The sequence below is a fragment of the Chiloscyllium punctatum genome, chromosome 45 (genome assembly GCF_047496795.1).
Source record: "Chiloscyllium punctatum isolate Juve2018m chromosome 45, sChiPun1.3, whole genome shotgun sequence".
Classification (NCBI taxonomy): domain Eukaryota; kingdom Metazoa; phylum Chordata; class Chondrichthyes; order Orectolobiformes; family Hemiscylliidae; genus Chiloscyllium; species Chiloscyllium punctatum.
The window spans coordinates 46545706-46554281 of record NC_092783.1 but is presented as its reverse complement, the minus strand read 5'-3'; positions in this window follow the sequence as shown (position 1 = coordinate 46554281).

Below are 8576 nucleotides of genomic sequence, written 5' to 3'. Positions count from 1 at the left end.
GCTACTGCAATGTAATATTTATGTGTCATTTGTTTATACGATGGTAGTGATTATCCTTTTGACTATGTCTTATCGCTGTATCGTCATGCAACTGCCTTTCTTTTTTATTCCTCTTTTGTATCTAAGAGTTGTATCTAGGTACTTGTACCTAAGACTGTGTCATAAGTGGCGACATTGTAAAACTTTTGACTGTACCCCTGTATATCTGTATTTGAGTACACGTGACAATAAAGAATATTCTTTTCTATTCTATTATCGCAGGATGGTTACAATGCAGAATATTATTTTCTCTGGAAATGGCAAATAGGATATCTCTCTCTATTAAAAAACACAGTAACCTAGACATGGACAAGAGCAGATAGTAAATATATGACGGTCAGCAATAGATCTAATATGGAATTCAGCAAAGACCTCCTTACCTCGAAAGTGCTTGTAATGTCAAATTCATGACTGTAGAGTTAAGGGTTAACTATTACCTTTGCCCTCTTGATATCTACTGAGCATGTGTTGAGAAACTGTGCCATTACAACATCAGGTAAGTTGGAAGTGAGATCTGACTATGTAAGAGATGTCCTCCCTTAACTATCTCCTGTATTTAGTGTATATTCTTAATAAAGAGTGTTGATATTCACTGGAAGGGTATGGATGACTATCCTCAACAACCCAGATATGATCCTATTTATGGAAGCAAGCAGTGACCAGATGTGCAAGGGGTTGAATGGTTATCAGGGTAGGCAGAAATGTTGAATTTGAGACTACAATCAGACCAGCCATGATCTTATTGAATGGCAGAGTAGGCCTGAGGTAGCTGAATAACCTACATCTGTTCGTGATTTATATGTTCATGTATAACTGTAGCCAAGTGACAAGTGAGTACCTGTAGAGAAACCCAGTGGTAGTATACAATTATAGTCACAGGGCTTCAAGACTAACCCAGTCACTGGACCAATCTGTTGTCCAACACAAGAGGTAGCACTTGAGAACTTGGGCTTCAATTTGGAAGGGCAGTGATCTTTCCTGACTGCAGACAATCCCAAATAAGTTGAACAAAGGTGAAGTCCATGGCCAGAACATGGGAAAGTGCAAATCAAAATCTAATTATTTTGCAAACTGCTTGCTATGGTGCAGAAAGGGTCATTGGGTGACCCAGTTACACTGCAGAAAATCATGCTTGCAGTCATTTGCTCATTTCTCATTAGGAAAAACTGTATTCAAAAAGAAAAGACAGAGCTGCACAGTGTATGCTTCCTATCGGAGAAGTTACAGATAACAATAGCCATAACTGCAGCACTAACACCACGACCAATGGTCATCACATATATTTTAAGTTGAACACAGGGACTGGACTTATTGCTCAGTCAGTTCATTTTAAATGAATATAAAAGATTACCTAGAAACCTTCATATGGTAAACTTCAAGGCCCAAGAGGAAACAGCTTTAAAATTAAAGGTCAACTTTTTGGTAACATTGAGACACAAAGACAACATCACTGGATGTTATCCATTGTATGTTACCCAGCCAGTTTGCTTTGCAGGAGTGACTCTGTAGGTCGCAACCCCATTCTTAAAGTATCAGGCAGGAACCATCAAATGAGTTTAAATGATAATTCCTAAAATTCTTTATTAGAATCCTGGGGAAACTGAACACTATATACCATATCATTCTGTAGGCAGATCCCAACCCAACGTCACTCCCAGGTAAAATTCCATACTTCAAACAGGGTACAAACTGAGATTAGAGTCATGCTTCAAAGGATATTTTTCCAGCGTCATGCAGCCAACCATATGGTGCTCATCTATGATGCCTATTCCCAAATTGAACAGATCCATGACATTTTGCGTCAACTTAACATATGTGAAGATGTTAATAAAACAAAAGATGTATCTAATGGTGGCTGTAGATGAAAGCCTAAATAAACTTACAAACAGCACAATCTTCACTAAGCTGGATGCAAATAGTGGCTCTTGGGAACTTTCTCTTGATGAGGAGTTGAAGTTGCTAACCTATTAGCATCAATTCCGCTCCTGAGATTTTCAATGGGCAATGTGCAACATATTAGGTTATTAGAAGGTGTCATAGGCTATGTGGTAGAAGCTCTCCTCCACAGAGTCACCAAATCTCAATATGCCATCAAAATGCAGAGAGTCTTTAATAAGCTAAAGTCTCCTGACTTGACATTTGATGACAATGTCATTTTCAGAGCCAATGATTACATTTTTGTGCCATGTTGTTCAGGCAACAGAGATGACTGCGGACCCAGAGAAGATGTAAACTATCAGGAAATTCCTGCCTCCCAGGAATATTAACACTCACTGTAGATTATTGGAATGGTCAACTAGGTGGGAAAATGCTTGCACCACTTAGTTCAAATTAATGGATAGCTCAGACTACTTTTGAAACAAGATCAGACATGGTGTTGGATTGAGCATCCACACAAATATTTTGACTGAGTCAAAAGCATACTCATTTTGTCCAAGGTCTTTGCACAGCTGGCCTTCTATCTTCAATAGTGGTGGATGTATCATCCTCAGATCTGGGAGCAGTCTTGTTCAGATTCAGCGTGATAAAATCAGGTTGCCAGTGTACTACACTTCAAGAAGTCTTGCTGATGCAGAACAGCAATATGATGCCATTCTGAAAGAAGCACTCCAGCAATTTAGATGTGCAAGAATATCTCTGATGACATCTTAGACCTTTCAGTTCACACTGAAAATGACAACAAACTAATCTTGATTGAACAGAAAGGAACTCACAAACATAGAAATCCAGAGATTATGATTACAGCTGATATTGTATGACATCAATTCTAAGTATGTGCAAGGGAAATTCCAGATGACTGTTGACTCTTTATCAAGGATACCCATCAATAATCCATTCCCAGTTTGTCCACTACAGTGAAGAAGTTTCAGTAAATTCATAATTTCAGTTGCATAATGAAGAATGTGTGGAGATTTACATGGTCAGCCTTGACGGTTGGCCAGAGTACATCCCCAGTCACCCTGCCCTGTGGCACCAGTTTGCACAGTGCCATCACCTCAGTACTGTCATTGACTTTATTGTCTATGATCAGGTTGATGACCTTGCGAGCTCTCTGTTTGGATATCCTTCAGAAGGATTCACAAGAGGCATTTGTACATTTTCAAGTGTTGGGCAGCCTGTGCAATGGCCAGGCATCTCATGTTCCTTCATGGAAATGGTCACCAGCTGCACCACTTACAAAGGGCAACTGTTGTCTTCCTCCTTTCTAGCCAGGCCATGGGCATTGTTCCAGTTGAATTAAAGGGGATGACTTTCCTTAATCTGTTTGACTATTATTCATAATGGATTGAGGTCCAGAAGCTGAATTGACTCATCTCAAAAACAATTATAACTTAATTGAAGATCTTATTTTCCACACATGGAGTTCTAATCATAGTTATCTCTGACAATAGGCCACAATTCATCAATAAGTATTTGAATTCTTTGCAGATTTGTCCATATTGCCCTCATATCTATGGCAAAACCAACAGTACCATTCAAAAGCTCCTAAGAAAAGAATTAAGATTTTAATTTTGCCCTACACAACTACCACCCTAAATCATTTCAGGCCCACTTTGCTTTTGATATGTTACAAGCTGCAAACCCAACTTCTTTCACATTCCCATGCATCAATAGCAACCATCATAGTACAGGACAATGAACAAACATGGTGGAAGAAGAATATAACAGGACAGATCAAATTCACACCTTCAGTCAAGAACAGGGGCACACCACCTGTCCATATTGGATACAGAGCCCAGGGGTGACTAAGAGACCAGAGGTGAAAGCATGATAGCAATGCTTTGCCAACCAAGATCATGCTTTGCCCAAATACCAAATGACATTGTTCAAAGAAACAGGAGTACCTTGATCTGATTAAAAAGAAGTCACTAGCCAGATGGGCTGCACACCTGGATCTCCAGGAGGAAATTGTAACAACTGCTAGCACTGCACTTCCCAAACTTTGTTGTGACTCCATTCTGCTTCCTGAAAATTGCCATAACTCTAGACCTGTGAGATCAAGGACATGGGGGAAGAGGTCTGTATGACTAGGGAGTTTGGTATGGCTCTGATACAAGAATGGGGAAGGCAGCAATTGGCATCTGTCACTGGAGAGGGATGGTAGGAGAGGGATGAGAGACCTGTATGTGGCACAGGGAAGATGGCTGGGGTATGAGTCTGACAGTGGAAGGAGGGTGACACAGTTGAGTGGAGGGAATAAAAGACCTGAGACTGTGAAGGTGGTGACAGGGGAGGGAGTGAGAAACCTTTGAGAGCCAGGTACCAAATGCTAGGGGATTGCACAGACGTTTTAAGAAGTACTTCCTTTCCAATTGGGTTCTGAAAGACAGCAATCAGGCTTCAAGGACAGGCAAGTGAGACCATGCCCACTCTTCTAAAAAAATTGAGGATTTGTAGGGAACATGTAGCTGCTAGTACACAGTCTGAACTGCTTCTTGTGATCATGACCCCAAAATCTTGACTGTGATTCCACTGCAGATTTGTGGGAGCTCTGCATTAATGACTAGGAATTCAGAATGCATAGAGCTTCGGTAATCTCAAAAAGTACTCCGTAGATGTTCTGGAATGTTGTTCAAAACACTCACAGACTTCCTCTGAAAAGCACAGGGATTTTGGGAGTCCAGGTGGAGTATAATAGGAGAGGAGAAGGAAGTATGGAAATTTTCTAAATGGAAAATGGTGATAAAAACCTTGCTTGGAAGGTTCCAGTGATGTCACCTCTTACTCTTCTTTTACATAGCCTGTGCATTTAATGAAGATTGCTGGTGCTCACTGATAAGGGTCTTGTCAACCATCTATCAACAATCCAGACACGATCTTTCTACATACAACCACCAGGGGAAATTGAGTAGGTGAATATCTTGATGTATTCAAAGAGAAGCTAGATAAACACATTAATGAAAGGGATAGCAGGATATGTTGATGGTCTTTAGATGACGAGAAGTCTTAGGAGACTCAGGAAGTACTAATAAAGACTTGTGTTTTTACTCATTCACCAGATGTGCATATCACTGGTTATGCCAGCATTTATTGCCCATCTCTAACTGTGCAGAAGGTAGTTAAGAGTCAACCACATTGCTGTGGGTCCAGAATCACATGACAGCCAGACCAAGAAAGGATAGCAGCTTCCTTCCATAAAGGACATTAGTGAACCAGCTGGAGTTTTCCCTTCAATTAACAATTTAACGGTAATTAGATTAGATAGATTAGATTCCCTACAGTGTGGAAGCAGACCCTTCGGCCCAACCAGTCCACACTGACCCTCCATACAGTAGCCCACCCAGACCCATTTCCCTCTGACTAATTGACCTAACACTAAGGGCAATTTAGTATGGCCAATTCACCTGATCTGCACATTTTTGGACTGTGGGAGGAAACCAGAGCACCCGGAGGAAACCCACGCAGACACAGGGAGAATGTGCAAACACCACACAGACAGTCACCCGAGGCTGGAATCTGGTACCCTGGTACTGTAAGGCAGTAATGCTAACCACCGAGCCACCGTGCCACCCCATCATTAGAGTTCAGAATTTTTATTGCACTCAAATTCCACCATCATCCATGGCAGGTTTCTGGATTAGTGGTCTAGCAATAAGATCTCTAGACCAGCACCCCTGCATATTGTGTCAAATGTCTTGTTTTTGTAGTGTCGATATTTTATAATGAGGCTGGGCAATCTAAATTCATAGCCTTGAACCTAAGTTGCCCACAATATAGCAGTGATATAGGATAGACAAAGTCAGAAGTCACACAAGATCAGGTTTGCCTGTGTACCCCCCTCCACTTCACCTAATGAAGGAGCAGCATTCTGAAAGCTTGTGATTTTGAATAAACCTGTTGGATTATAACCTGGTGTCAAATGACTTCTGATGTAATAGAGCAAAAGTTGGTACTAGTGGGTTTAACATTTAGTACCTGCTGTTCTGGATTGGAAGTGGATAGGAAGGACAAAGGGACTTAGGAGTCTTCATCCATGAATTACAAAAAACTAGAATCCAAGTTCAGCAAATAGAGTCATAAAGCTGTACAGCATGGAAACAGACCCTTCAGTCCAACTCGTTCAAGCCAAGCAGATATCCTAACCTAATCTAGTGCCATTTGCCAGTACTTGACCCTTATCCCTCTAAACCTTTCCTATTCAAATACCCACCCAAATGCCTTTTAAATGCTGTAATTATATCAGTCTCTACCACTTCCTCCAGCAGCTCATTCCATAAACACACCACCTTCTGCGTGAAAAACTTGCCCCTTTGGCCCCTTTAAATTTTTACCCTCTCACCCTAAACCTATGCTCTCTACTTCTGGACTCCTTTATCTCAGGGAAATGACCTTGTCTATTTATCCGCTCCATGCTCTTCATAATTTTACAAACCTCTATAGGGTCCGCCCTCAGTCTCCAATGTTCCAGGGAAAACAGCCCCAGCCTATTCAGCCTCTGCCAGGAATAATAGGGCAAGCAAATGGAATGTTAAGTTTTTATTTCAAAATGAATGGAATATAAATGTACTGAGGTTTTTCTAAAACTTTACAAGGCACTAGTCAGACCACAGATGAAATATTTTGAATGTAATTGGGCCCCTTATCTACGGAAAAATACGCTGGCATTTAATATAGTCGAGAAAAGTTGCACCAGGCTGATATCAGGTATGGAGGGATTGCCTTATAACATTCCCATATTTGTTGGAATATAAAAGAATGAGAGGAGACTATATTAAAACTAGGGGTCTTGAATGGTAGATACAGCAAGACTGCTCCCCATGGTTCTACTGAAGAAGGAATGGTGCCCGAAAGCTAGTGCTTCCAAATAAGCCAGTTGGATTATAACCTGGTGTTGTGTGATTTTTAACTTTGGCCACCCCAGTCCAACACTGGCACCTCCACATCACATTCCCTGCTGTGGGAGAGTCTTGGACCAATCTTAGAATAATGAGTCACACATTTAAGACGGAGTGGTAGGATTTCTTCTCTCAGAAAACAGTGAATCTGTGCAATTCTTTACTGAGAGGGCTGTCAAGTTTGGTTTATTCAGTATATTCAAGGCTGAGACACATCAACATTTTGTGATACATGAATCAGACCACCATACCTCAGAGTTTTGCACTCTCTTCCCATTTAAATAATATGTAGGTTTTTGATTCTTGCTGCCAAAGTGTACAAGTTCACATTTTCCCACATTGTAATCCATCTGCCCACTTTTTGTCCATTCATGTTATCTATTTATATCCCTATGCAGACTGCTTCTGCCCTCTTCACTATCTTCCCTTATGTTCATTTACTTCACTATCTATCTTTGTGTCATCAGCAAATATAGCAACCATAAATTTATATATTCAACCATGCATTTTTATTGAAGAATAAAGAGGCCTTCTGAATTTATTACGGCCTTGGTGAGATCTTACCCGAATTAAGCCATAATAATTTGGTCTCCTCATTCCAAATAAGGTAAATTTACTTTCGAGGAATGCCACACAGAATCACTTGGCTGATTCCTGCAATAAGGGTTGACTTCTGAGGATCAATTAAGAATATAGCAGGGGTTATATTCACAAGAGTTTAGAAGGATTAGAGGTTATCTCATTGAAATTTGTAAAATTCTTAAGGGGTTTGATGGATTTGCTGTTGGAGTAGGTGTTTTTCTCTTGCAGATGCTGCCAGGCCTGCTGAGTTTCTCAAGCACTTCCTGTTTTTGTTTTGGATTTCTAGAATCCGTAGTTCTTTGTTTTAGTTTAAATGTTGGAAGATTGTTTCCCCTGAATGGGGAGTCTAAAACAATGAGTCATAGTCTTAGAATACAGGAGGCTAAAGGAGAAATGTCTTGCCTCAGTGGGAATTCTCCATAGGAATCAATAGATTTTTGGATACTAAGGGATTCAAAGGATAAAGGGCAGGATGGAAAAATGCACTAATCATGACCTTAAGGGTACTGCAGGTTTGAGAGGCCAAACCGTCTACTCATATTTCCATTCTTATACTCTAGTCTGAAATCCATTAGTGTGCCCAGGCTTCACACTGAGCTAGAAATTTCAGAAAAAAAAACATTTAATGGAGAATACATGAAACAAACATAATATTTCCTCTTTCCTTTCATAGGCTACATTTTGTATTATTTTAATTATGTTTTTATTTTAAATGTTTACCTAGAGATATAAAAGATGAAACTAGATGTGAAACATTTGATATCACAGGTCACCCATTATACACCCCGCCTTGAACTATACTGGATATTGAGTGTGTTGTACAGAGATCAGGGAAAGCAATTATCCCCTGTCTTCTATCCTGCCAACATCAAACTCTTGCACTGTGTGAAACACAATGAATATTTCAAACCCATGGTGTTTGTGAGAGGGCCATTGTTTGGGACACTAATTGCAGACTATATTTGGATTACAAGATGTTGCTTGTATGAGTAACAACTTGATTTCAATAAAGTTAATACAAGTAATGCCAATGTAATTCTTGATTATGGTTCTTTGCGAGGTGTAAGTTGGCAATATTAAAGAATGAATGAAATCTGTATCTAACATCATCATATCAAT